The sequence below is a fragment of the Phyllostomus hastatus genome, unplaced genomic scaffold (genome assembly GCF_019186645.2).
Source record: "Phyllostomus hastatus isolate PE091 unplaced genomic scaffold, TTU_PhHast_1.1 phas_scaffold_1674, whole genome shotgun sequence".
Lineage (NCBI taxonomy): Eukaryota > Metazoa > Chordata > Mammalia > Chiroptera > Phyllostomidae > Phyllostomus > Phyllostomus hastatus.
The window spans coordinates 25,726,736-25,740,398 of record NW_025334011.1 but is presented as its reverse complement, the minus strand read 5'-3'; the positions used below and the strand labels follow the sequence as shown (position 1 = coordinate 25,740,398).

The following is a 13,663-nucleotide window of genomic DNA, read 5'->3' as shown; positions in this document are numbered from 1 at the left end:
AGCCTTAACAGCTTCATTAGGTACCTTGCCACTTCCCCTAACTTGTCTACACATCGGCCCCCAGCACAGCACCCAACCTCCCAGAGGCCCAAAGCTCTCAGCCTCAGAGTAGTTTCCCATGCCCCTCAAACAATCCCACCCCATCCCTGACTCAGCAACTTCCCGTTAACTCCATTTTGTTGCACTCTATTATGTGCACTCTATTATGTGGGGGGAAAAAAATCTGATAAGAGGAATTTATACTAAGATGTGAATGGCTGCATTTCAGTTGTCAGGTAGCTTCCGAATTTTTGTTCCATCACCTGGGAGAAAAACCAGTCAAATTGAAACTGGAAAAGTTGGTGCTCGTGCTGCCCATCACTATCAGAACCATTACGCAGAGACCAGGATTGAATCTTTATGCATGCTTTATTCAGATGCTGACTATCTGAGAAGACTACGGGTTATATACCCTCAAAAACCATCATCTCAAGCTGACCTTTTTATAAGAAGATGAAATGTAAGTGGTTTCGAAAAAAGGTTAATTGATAAGTGTTACAGTCTGGTGGCAGTTTTCCTAGTACTTCTTTACCTGTTGGTCAACAATTCTTTATCCGCATCACTGGTGTTCCCTCCCTGGAACACAGTGACTTGGACACGACCTTCCTTGCTTGCAGACACCCTGGGGCACAAGGTTGAATTGTGTGGAGACTTCCTGGATCACTGGTCATACATTCCAGTTCCTGGAATAACAGCTTTCCACGTGCATTAAACACTTAAGCCTATCAACTATGATAGAAGCTGAAATCTTTAATTCTTGAGTCCCCATCAAAATCAGTCAAGCCCTACTCTGTTAGAGTTTATTGTAGAGGTAAGAAATTTGTCACATAAGAAGCCATTACAGAACAATTATGTGCTGAAATAGCTCTGTGTAGGCCTGCCCCAGAGTCACAGGATCCCCAGGTCCGGCCAGACCATTGTTTCTGGAGCCCTGGCTGGACGGCAGCCTGCATCTCCCACCCTAATTTCATCCCCAGGGTCATCACGGCCCACTTGATCTGTTTCATAAGCTTAGATTTCAGGCGAGGTTTTGTTTTTTTAAAGATGTTATTTACTTTTAGAGAGAGCAAAAGGAAGGGACAAAGAGAGGGAAAGAAACATTGATGTGGGAGAGAAACATTAATCGGTTGCCTCTAGCTTGCCCCGCCAGCTGGGAACCAAACACACAACCCAGGCACATGCCCTGATTGGGAATTGGACCGGCAACCTTCCACTTTGCCAGATGACACCCAATCAACTGAGCCATGCCAGCCAGGGCTGGGAATATTCTTGTACATACCTTAATGCCAAATAACAGGTATTTTTTTCAGGGTCTAAGCGAAAGAGTGGAATTTTTGGATCACAGGGCATGTATACATTCAGTAAACACAGCCGAACAGTTTTTCAAAGAGTCTTCTTATATTAAGTTTTACTAAAACATGAGCATTCCTGTTATTCAAAGCCTTGCCAATACTTGGTCTTTTTCTTTTTAGCCATTCTGGCTAAAATACATATATAGGAGTATTTGATTGTGGCTTTAATTTGAATTTCTTAGATGATTAAGGAAGTAGAGAAGCTTTTCATTGCTTATTGTCCATTTGGATATTTTCTTTTATGAACACTGAAAGACATATGACTGTGTTTTCATGTTAAGCTATTTTTGGTTTGCTTGGTTTTTGTTTTTGTTTCTCCATAGTGACTTTTGTGGCCCTATACATACAGGAACAAAACCACCTCCTGGATAAAGTCTCTGGAGCCAAACTGCCTTGCTCATGTTCCAGCTGTCATTCTGAGCTGGCCCATCCCTCTCCTTGCCCCGGCCATCCTATCTGTAGAATGGGGATGAGGATACAGGACCTTATTCCATAAGCTTGAATGAGTGAATGTGCGCACACATCTAGAACAATGCTTGGCACATTGTAAGTGCTCAGTATTTGAGATCTATACCTACCATTCTGTACCTGGAAGCACCCAAAACTGCCCAGAAAGAAGAGAGGACACAGAGCAAGATTGAGGTGAAATTTCACAATTTGTTGTGAATTTATCACCACTTACGCAGCAACCTCATATTTCTTCCAACTAAAAAGAGGTATTCCCCTTGCACGTGGGAATCAAAGAAGGGTGAAACTAGTGTTTGAGTAGATTAGCTGGGGCCCGTTCACCTCCGCTGGAAAGAAACAGAAGAGAAGCTGCCCATGAGGCACACATGGACCACACCCGGGCTGCAGGAGAGCAGCACTGAGCCACAGGGCCGAGGAGAGGTTTCCTCTGGCCTCATGAGAAGCTCACCACTAAAGGAGACATGAAATGAGGAAGTGCTGCATTCCGGGCTCACCCCTGTCAGCTGGGTCTCTGCAGTCCAGTGTCAACCAGCCTGGTTTCTCAGAGACAAAAATACACCTGACCTCTGGGCCTCTGGTCTGGGCTGTCTTGGCCAGGGTTCTGTTGGCAGCTGCGGGCAGCAGGCGCAGGAGGTCAGCCCAGGCTGTGGAAGCCCTCACTCTGCAGAACTTGAGCTGTGCACCAGGATGTTTTGCCTGAATGCTGCATGATACAGCCACACCAGGTGCTGGGGGCATGGTGACTTTCCCAAGAACCCCTATAACAGACTGAGAAAATAGGTGAGCTGGCCAGATACAAAGAGGTAAGGGAGGTCTTGACTTCTGCTGGTAAACAAGCCTGCGTCAGTGAAATGATATAAACAACCAGTCTGTGCTATGAGATGGGTGAGTCACAGAGATCCAAGTCCCTGGTTTTACAGATAAGGAAGCTGAGGCTCAGAGAGGTCAGCAGACGACGTACGGGCTTTGGAGCAAGACCCACTTGACAATTACTAATTCCTCCTTTTATGTAACTTGTTACTTCAAGTGCCTCCAATCCCATAGCTAATTAGGAGTCCCCAGCTCCTAAGTGTTTCTCACATAAGTAATCTGTGAGCTCCCATTCCTGCTGTTTCCACTCAGATTTAAGCCCTAAAAACCTAACCTAGACTATAAGTCATCACTTCCCATCTCCTTCCCTCATGCGTCTTCTATTCCACACCATTGTGCACAGCACTGACAGAGCTATTTCCTAAAACAATACTTTGGTTCTGTTCTTCCCTCACTCAGAAATTATCACTGGCTCCCTACTTCCTCTGAGACCACTTTCAACCTCCTCAATCCCCCTGAAGGTCCTCTGCAATGGACTCTCAGGCAGCCTTTCTCCCTCGTTGTCCTTCCACTCTGACCATTTGATCTGCTTTGTCCCCCCCATCCCTGCCAAACTCCCTGCCCATCTCTGCTGTTCTATAGAGTGCTCCACCAGAAACCCCTCTTTTCTCCTTTTTGTTTAATTCCTACCTATCCTCCATGTCTACCAGCATCTTTCCCTTGCTGTGGCCATAAACTTTTATTTCTCATACTACACCAAGACTGGTGTCTCATCTGCACCTTTTCATGTGAGTGGACATATGCTGTGTGTGTGTTCCCACCCACCTCTACACTTCTTCAACACATGAATATTCTCTGTATCCAACCCAAGGCACAGCACAATCCCTAAGGAATATGCTAAAAACATGTGTTGACTGACTAACACACAAGAGAAACCAACAGTATGGACAGCCTTCTTGACAAGCTTTCCCTCCATGAAGTGTGTGGTCAGTGCTAGGAACACAAAGATTACAGGTCACTTCCACCCATCATGGGCTGCTAGTGGACATGGGCATGAACACAAGCAATGACCTCGATGATAAAGTACGTAAGGGCCTGGTGAAAGTACTAAGAATAACATTCCAATTCGATCAAAAGAAGTCAGGGAAGGCTTCATGAAGGAGGTGAGTTCTGAAGTGATCAAATGGGGGCCGGATGTGGAGCACAGGGTTGAGAGAGAAGAGGACATCCCAGGTAGGGGGAAGTCGGTGGGCAAAGGCATGAGGGTGGCAGCAGAGATCATGTGTAAGGAAAGCACCAGGAAGACCTGAATAACGCAGTGGGTGGTGGCTAACGGGGAGGCTTAATGACGCTGAAAGGGTTGTGGAGACACACAGGGTTATTACAGAGGGGCCTTCTTTCTGGGAGAGATGGGGCCAATGTGTTTCAGTGCTGAGTAGAGGTGGAAGATCTAGTTCTGTTCAGTTCTGCTCCTTCTTCCCCAAGTTGTCTGGCCTCGGGCAAGCTTGTAAATTGCTCTGGTCCTCAGTGCCCCCTTTAAGATGGATACAGGTATCCCTTACTTTCCAAAAGTTCCTTTCCAAAAGTTCACCCTACACCACTTCATTTTTACGGAAGACCCACCCTAGTATAGCAATGGCTTCTTCCATAAAAACAAAAATCCTCTTCCAATTTCTTTGTTAACGAAAACAGGCACTGATACTCTTCACTTCAGGCCATTTCAACTTAGAGAAAATTTCACAGGAAAGCTCTACTTCAGATAGGGATGGGGGGAAACCTGTATTTTTATCCTATTTCCTACTATCCATCAGGGTGACTTCAAAAGAATACGCCTTTGCCTTAGGAAAACCAAGCTGCAGAAGCAACCCAGCACCCTGCCAGGTGTCCCTGGTCCTCGGAACCCTGGGTCATCAGCTCCAACTTAAGGCATTCAAAACCATGCCTCTCGTGGCTCCCGACATGGAAGAAGCCCCTTCCCATTGACCACTGGGTCTCCTTAGAGATCTGAGAACTTAGTGGTTCAACTGCAAGGTCACTGAGCAAGAACACATCCACAGGGCATTGGGAAGTTTACCTGGAGGATGGCCTTCCATTTGGATGGTGCAGACACAGAAACGGAAGTTCACCTTCCCTGCGCCCAGAGCCAACCCCTTCTGCTGCGGGATGTCCAAATCTGGCCTGGCCATCACATTTTAGGTAAAGGGTTGCCTTGAGGTAAAGGGTTAAAAGCTGTTTTCAAAGAGATTTTTCTCAAGCTGGGTCAGGGCTACTCACCACACCCCCAGACCACCGAAAGATTTACATTGAGGTAGTGTGCCTTGCATAAGTCCATTTTATATTGTTTAGTTCTTCATTCTTTTGTACACTAATCAGCTCTTTATCATCCCGGGGTGTCATTGTGAGGCCAGTGGGCTTTTCAGACCAGGAAAGGTTGGAGGCCCCCAGTGATGGGACGTGGGGGAGACCGTGGGGGAGAGTGTTCCTAAACTGAATGCTCATGGGCCATTCCTTTCTCACACCAGCTCTCCAAACCTAAAGACTTGAGCTCCATGCCCAGGTCACTGACTCTCAGGTTGACTACTGAGGAAATCTTTAGAGCAAGCAGGCCAAACCCAAATCCAGACTCTGGCTCAGAACAGACTAGAAGAATAACCTTTGTTGACCCCCATCTTTGTCCCCTGAGGGGACTGAGAGACAGTGAGCTGTTGGTTCCTGTGCTTGAAAACAGTTTATAATCACATTAAACATAAATGGTCTAAAAACTAACTGAAAGACATAATCACACTGGATAAAAAGAAAAAGCAAGCCCAACTATAAGAACTCCACTTTAAATATGAATACATGGATAGTTAAAAGTTAAAGGATGGGGGAAACATTCCATGCAAACACCCATCCACAGAAAAAAGGGAGTAGCTATAATAACAGCCAAGTAAATTTCAGAACAAAGACTATTAGCAGCATTCGAGGACATTTCATAGTGATTGAATGGGTCAATCCAGCAAGAAGACGTAACAACTGATGAGCACAAGTGATTAGGATTATCTTTATTAGGTTTCAAACATATTAATTGCCATCAAGTCTGTTTTGGTGAGACTGAGGAGAAACTCCTGATGTCTGCACACAGACTCTCGTACTGGCACTGCCTCCCGCTCTTGTTTACTCTTCAGCTCTCAACCTAGACACCTCTGCCCATTAACCTTCTCTGCTGTCCCTTCTGTGGACCCAGGGGTCCTTCCATAGTGCAGTGACCCTCCCATAGAGCAGTGACCCGACCCCATGACGACACTCAACAAAGTCTGATAAATGCATCTTTGCTTCTCCATCTCTCTCATTAAGGCCAAGGACTGCATTGTTCATTTCTGAATTCAGAACACTTAGTACTGGACACACTGCAGATATTTACATGAATGAATGAATGAATGAATGGGAATTGAAATCCTCAAAAGTTCATGTCTCTGAACTTTCACTGGCTCCCAGAATAAAAGCAGTTTTTATTCAAATAAAAGAAGCACTGCACATGCAGTCAGAAGAATTTGCTCTGCTCTACTATATATAAGATCTGAGATCTTTGATGAAGCACTTAACCATACTGGACCTTGGTTCCCTTACTTGCTAAGTGGTAAAAGGAATACTGGTCTCACAGGACTAAATCAAGAAAGGTAATTGAAGACTGAGTCCACCTATCACAGACGGCAGTAGGGGACACCCCCAACTGTAATGAGTGCACATGTTCACCCTCCTCCGTCTCCCACTTCAGAGGTAACAGCTTTTCTGCTTTTTGCTGGCCACACCCCCCACCTTTCCTTCTTGTGAAGTGGGCTACCAAAGCCACATTGACCAGGAAGCAAATCCACATCAAGTTAACAATGACACACCCATTGTAGAATAGATGCCTGCAACTCCTCTGATGATTCACCGCATGGGGACTTCCTCACAGCGTCAGAGTAAGTTCTGGTTGCTCCACTTAGGAGACACCAAAGCATCTGATCCTGCCCCCCTGCTGCCTTTGGGGTTTCCCTCTCTGACTAAGACACCAAACGGAATACTGCACCAAAAGGGAATAACACCATCTTGCTTTTCCTGAGTCAGCCTTCCACTGAGGAATTTTGGGCTCCAGTCCAGACCTACTGAATAGAAATTTACGTTTTAACAACATCTCCAGTGAGTCACGGGCAGTCGGATTTGAGAAGCACTGGTGATTTGGCTGCTCTGCCGACATTCCTTTGAGCAGTGGCACCCAACATTTTTGATCACAAACTACTAACTCCCAATCAGACGTTCCTTCAGTTGTAACTTACACCCTTGCACTGCTACACTGATCTATTATGTACATTATAAAACAGACAAGAATTAGAAAGTAAAAACAATGTGCTAAAAAAAATAAACAGAGAGCAAAGTTATAATGTTTTCTTCCTGTACCCAAAGCAGTCCTTTGGTGACCAAGGAAGAACATGAGGTAAGCCCTGCCCTTCCCACCTGCTGGAATAAAGGGAGAGTTCTCAGTGCAGGGTTCTGGGGTTGTGGGACTGGTAATCTCCTCTGATTTTTCAGAAACCTCTCACTCTTCTGTACCTCCACCCATCCTGTCCCGAGGTCATATCCTTACACTCCTCCATGGGTCCCCTGCTTGAAAGCAAACCCACCTGTCTCCTCATCAGAGAACCAAAGGGTCAGCCCCCAAAGCATGTGCCCCTAGTCCCACCGCTTTAAAACAACCCCAAACAGAAGTCTAGGAAATTCAACACAAAAAAGATTCCCAAAATGTTACTAATTTATGGTTTCTGCAAATAGGAAAAGTCTTCCCAGAGAGCAAGCCACACATACTACCAATAAATATTTCAATCTTCTCAGTACCTAGACCCAGAACCTCAAAAGAAGCCGGGAAAGGTTTAAGGTAGCACACACCCACAAAGTGAAACTTTATAAAAATGAAATTGGGGGTCAGTCAGGCAAGGGTCCCTCGTCCCTCGGGTCTCTGACTCTCATGTTCTTTGTTCTGAACACAGAACAAAGACTCTGTACACAGTGCTCAGTGACTGGGATTTTGTATCAGGGTACAAGATTTAGAGGATGTCAAGGTTTTTGGGGGGTTTTTAGATTCTACACACTTGTAAGCCTCCCTCTAGTCCTCAGCAACAGCCTCCTTTCTCCCTGTTCCTCTGCGACTGCCCCCTCCACCAGTCAGCACAGCACTCAAGGCAACCACATGCCCAAGATTAACATCAAAACTATCAAGGGAAGATGGGTGTGCTTTTGTATCTACCTATGACCCCTATCTCCTACCCCCTTCCAACAACTCCAATGACTGTGGCCCAATTTTAAGCCACATTCATCCCTCCTTTTATTCAAATTAAGACTCAGCTCTGCTTTGTAGCCACAAGATACCCTATTACAATCCCACAGGTAAGACCGTAAGAATGGAGAACCTCTTCCCCAGCCACACGGACCACCAAGCAGCTGCATCTTGGCAAGAAAGGGTGATGGGGCACTGTGTTAGAGCACACTGGGGAGGACAAGAAGGAGAGGTGTTCGGCTAAGGACCACTCTAGGGGGTGCTGTCTTGGGTGGGTGGATCACTGCAGATGCCTAGTTTGGGGCAGGTAAGGCCTAGAAGACCAGATAGCACTTGGGGCACCTGCTGTGCTACCACCTGTCCTTGAAACTTCCAGCCCATTTAAGCGCATACAGAAGCAGGTGGTGGCAACAAGTGCAGAACTTTCATCACTGGACTGAAGTCTTCAAGACAGAAATGAACAGCTACCACTTACAGAGCACCAAGCATGTGCTAGGCCATGTTTGGAGTGTTTTAAGCACAATCCTCACAACCACAGGTGAGGAAACTGAGGCAGAGAGAGATTAAGGAACTTCTCCAACATTACACAGCTACTAAGTGGTAGAGTTGGTGTTTGAACCCAGAAAGCCTAAGCCCAGAGCCCACACAAAATGTCCCACCTCTTTGGCTTGCAGTCCCAGACTCCAGTGTAGAGCCTGGGAGAAAGGGGAGTTTGAGCTTATTAAATGAATCCCTGCCCCGTTATAATTGAGCTCAAAGATGGTTAGGGTGGGTGACCAGGGCCTTGGTTCAGTAAGCAGGAACAAAGCAGAGATCTCATGACTAGTCTCCCGAGGCACTCATTACCTCCACCTTCACGGCTGCCCCACAGGAGCTATTCTAGGAAAAGAATGTTGGCATTGGAAGGATGGGGGAGGCTAAGAACAAAAGAACAATGTGCTTTAACCTTTGCCCCTACTCCAACCCTAAGTTTTTTATGCCCTGAAGTCCATCACTAAGATAGGGTTCTCCTGTGTTAAAGATCTTTGAGACAGTTACAACGCAAACTAAGCTACTAACTATCACTTAAAGATGATGACAATGAGGGATCTGAGAAATTTGCAGGAGAGCACAGGAAAGTACCTGAGACCTAGAAACTAACCCAGGAAGAAAGGGACCAGAAGGAAGCAGCCAAACAGAAACAAGTGACCTTCTCTAAGCCTTGCTTAGGGCTGGGCAGAGCCGAGGAAGCTCCAGTGACTTCATACCCTGGAGGCAGAAGAGAGAATTAAGACCTAGGAGGTTAAGGATGAATAACCAGGTGACTTACTGAAATGAAGGAAAGTGGACTTTCAGAGATAGATAAATTCTAGAGTTCTAAAAATTGTGTTCAGGCAAATTCCAGCTGTGTGTCTGGTAAGAAATTGTAACCAGGTTTGCTAGAGGTCCAAGAAAAACCAGATACTGCTTCTTTAGACCCATTCCATACCCCTACCTTCCTCTCAGGGATGCTAAAATGGGTTTTATCTGACAAATTAATACATGTAGCAGAAACAAAAATAGATTCCTAAAGTGCTCTTGTCTTTTCAGAAAGTATGAAACTATTAATTCACAAAATGAACCTAAGACCTCTGATCTTTATGCATCTTCCCTACAAACTTCCAGTGTGAAATATCAGACATTGAGGGTCACGAGAATCAGACCAGCCCCGGTGTTTCCCTCCTGACTTTTCAGGGCACTGTAGCTGGTGTTACCAGGGAGTGAAATTCACTCAAGTCAGTCACTCAACTCAAGTTACTGTGTTGGTCCCACTTCAGGCTTGGTCTAGGTATAGGGGGTGGACAAGAGGAAGGAGTGTTAGATTTGAAAAAAGGAAGGGCTAGGAGGCAGTAACAAAAAATAAATGACAGCAGGATACTGTGATCACATTTCTTAGTCAAAATTATTGTTTTAACAGGTGTGACAGCACTTATAGGGACAATGGGTCAGAGAAATGCCCTGCTGAAAAGTCTGACCTCCTGGTAAGATAGGAAGCCTCTTCCACTTCATGTAGCTCTGGTATCCTCCCTGGCCCAGGACAACCTCCTTCTTCATTGCAGGTAGTAGCACAGCTAAAACAGGGCTGATTGAACCCTCTAGACTAGTCCAATGAGTTCAATCAATGTAGAAAACCTTATGCACAATCATTATTCCCAAAATAACCATCCCATTAAAACAGATGCATCATGAAAAGGCAAGAACTTTGGATTCTGGCAAATGAGAATTTGAATCTTAGCTCCACCATTTTCTTGCTGACATATGTAAATACTTAGCTGTACCTAGCTCCTGGATGGAACTTCAGAAACTTCATTCCTGCCCCTTCTCTGTAATTGACCTGAAATTCATCCCTGGTAAATATCTCTCCTCCTCTCAGGGAAACTGACCAGTTTAATCTCTTGTTAATAGTCTTAAACATGTATTGCATAAAAGCTCAGGTGCACTCTGGGCCTGTCTAGTCTGAGCCAAACATCCCCACTCATGGTTTCTCGACCCTTCACTAGCTGAGTCACTCTCCTCAAGGAAGAGTCTGATGTAGTCAAGGGTCCCAATGCATTCTAGGCCCTGGGGGTGAAGGGTCTGGGTACTGGCCCCAAACCAGAGGCTGGAAGCGCTACATCCAACAGGTGGCTTCGGTGTCAGGGGACCACTGTGGCCCTCAACCCTCAGGAGGCATCTTCCCACAGCAGCTGCCTGGGCTGTTTACACAGTTACAAAGAACATAGCGCACACTTCCAGCGGGTTTGGGTACATCTTTCTGCCAAAGAGGAAAACACAGCATAGGGCACCTAAAGACTGTTTACTCCCCAAAGATAAAAACACTGCATGTTCTTATGCAATCTCCCACGTTCATAACTCTCATTTAATGCCTCTCTGTATCATTTTCCTCCTCGGCGGCCAGCGGCCGCCCGCCCCAGCTCCACCCAACACAGGATTCAATAAACCACCTGCCGACCTAGTTCCTCCGGAGAATTTACAAAGCAGGGTTGCTCCCAGGGCTCCTGGTGGCGGAGCGGGGTGGGAGAGGGACTCTTGGCCAGAAACACGAAAACAGTTCACGGGAACCGTAAGCACTAAACCTCTACCAGAGGCCAGCGTGCGCCAAGCACACACCACACCCACGTGCAGAACCTGGCGGCGCGGGGCAGGCTGGGGCAGCGACGCGTGAACGCAGCGTGCTCCTGCAGCAAGGCAGGGTGGGGCATGCTCTGATCCGCTCGTGCACTGCGCCTGCAGCCAATCCACGCGCCCATCCATCGCCTCGCCCCGCCCCGCTCCACCCCGCCCCGCGCAGTCGGGCCTTTTCCCTTCCTGCCCCTCGCGCCGGTTGGCGAGTCCCTGGCTGACCTCTCAGCGGCCGCCAAATTTAGCTGGCTTGCGCGCCTGACATCAATCCGTGAGAGGGAGAGATGGGCCGTGTGTCCCGTTACCCTCGCCCCCAGTCCCCGGCTGCGGCTGCGGGGTGGCTCTAGCCCAACGCCCCCGTCCCGACAGGCGACCTCTGGTACCGAGACTGCCTGAAGATTAGCGCGGGCTGGGGGGAAGCAGGGCATCTTGAGGTAGGGCTTGAATAGCAGGGCTAGCCCCTCCCTGCCCTCCCAACCTAGAGGGAGACCCGCGGAGCCCTTTCCTCTGCCTGTCCCCTTCATCTCGGGGGTCCTGGAACATCCTGTCCCCACAATGCCTGGCTCCCAGGAAGTCCACGTAAGGGTACCAGAATATGCCACCCCCAAATACGCCGCGTTGACCTAAGGGTTATTTTAGACTTATTTTTGAAAACTGTAGACACAATAGAAGCCCTGAAAACAGAAGTTACTGTTTTGCAAGGAAAATTGACATTAGAAAGGGGGCCTGTACCAGGAAGAAAGCCATTACCAATGACCAGAGATCACGGTTCCTGAGAGAGTTGTGTGCATGGCTCGGCAAACTTTGTTTACCATACATTGACTGTTCTTATCTTCCTATGCATTTTCTCCTTCCCCTTTGAGGCCCCAGACGCCTGTCCCTTTCTTTAGCTCAGGGTGGTGGTAACCATAGCCTTATTACCTGACAGTCTTTTGAGTCTCATCTTTGCGGGACTCCTGAATATAGGTACATTCATAATTAAAGTTGGAGTGTTTTTCCTCCTGTTAACTTTTTTATTGGAGGTGGGGGTGTCTCAGTCAACAACCTAGATGGATAGAGGAACAATTATTTTTCCTGTCCCACAATATGTAAGATATATACATGGTGTTATACAACATACACCAAAATGTTCACATCCAATCTATATGCAGTGTTTTTGCCTTAAAATCTTAAATGTGTTATTTTAAAAGTAATATACATTCATTGTGAAATGATAGGAATACATGGAAAAAAACACAGAATATTCCAGACTGTCTGGTCTGTGCAGATTTTTTTTTTTTGAAGCCCTAGGAGGTTTGATCCTAGCCCTCATCTCTGTGCTGAATTTAGGGTCACCGCAATGTCATCACTTATGGGGAATTAGATATTAATCTTGAGGATTTTATTTTTCTAATTAATAATACCAGGAATAAAGGAAATTCAAGATTAAAAAAAATTCCTGGAGAAAATATAAAAAGCAAATGGAAGATACAAATATGGAATGGGAGAGGAAGAACTTTCTGGTATTGGACTAGAATAATAGATAGCCATAAGCATTTATGATTTTTAAAAAATCTGTTTCGTAGCTCTCTTCATTGAAAAGGCCCTAGAAACAATGATACCCCTATAGTAAGAAGCACACCGGAGCCCAAATCTTGGTTTCTGTCATTCTTCACTAAAGGTAACTAGGGCTCCTGGGGGAAGTGGCTGATCCCAAGGCTGAATGTACCTTGGTCGTCTGGTTGTGGCAGAATATAAGGAAGAGTTCAAAAACAGATGATGATGTGTCAAAAGGATGACAGCCAGCTGGAAAGTGCTCTCAGCCAAATTTGGGACAATTTGAGCAGCAAAATGAATAATGTCAGCAATAGATTATAACACATGCAATAATAATTTTTAAAAGATTTTATTTATTTATTTTTATAAAGAGAGGAAAGGAAGAAGAAAGAGGAAGAGAAACATCAATGTGTAGTTGTCTCCTGAGCGCCCCCAACTGGGTTCCTGGCCCATAACCCAGGCCTGTGCCCTGACTGGGAATTGAACCGGTAACCCTTTGGTTCTCAGGCCTGTGCACAATCCATTCAGCTACATCAGCCAGGGTTGCAATAATAATTTTTTAAATCCCTGAATCCACACTAATACTCTTGCTACCATTAATAATAATAAAATTTCAACAGTAAGTAAATAAAACTATTTAAAAGGGGAAGTTAGGTATGAAATTCTCTTCCTTACAAAAGAATGTCAACAAATAAATGTTAAAAGAATGTCAGGATTAGTAAATGACCATTTTTTAGCCACTGTAACAATGTTTCAGTCACAAATCAAAATTACATGCTAAAACCATTACTGGGAACAGAATAGTTTATTCATATGTTGTGAGTGGTCACAAAAGATCCACTGCAGGTAAGTTTTTAATTACAAAGGGGAAAAGTTATCTTTACAAATGGTATAAATGACCAGTTATTTACATCACGAGTAAAAGGATGAAGTGATGCTAGTCCAGCGATTTTCAACCAGTGTGCCATGGCACACTGGTGTGCCCTAAGAATTTTTAAAACCTGCAGTACCTGACTGTTTAGTC

The 13,663-nt window shown here is 45.8% G+C and overlaps 1 protein-coding gene across 1 annotated transcript in view; it reads right to left on the bottom strand.

Annotated features, from left to right (window-relative positions):
- Nucleotides 1-13,663, bottom strand: part of PFKFB3 (6-phosphofructo-2-kinase/fructose-2,6-biphosphatase 3) — a 73,605-nt gene that overhangs the window by 46,307 nt on the left and 13,635 nt on the right. The gene's annotated exons all lie outside the window — the stretch shown is intronic.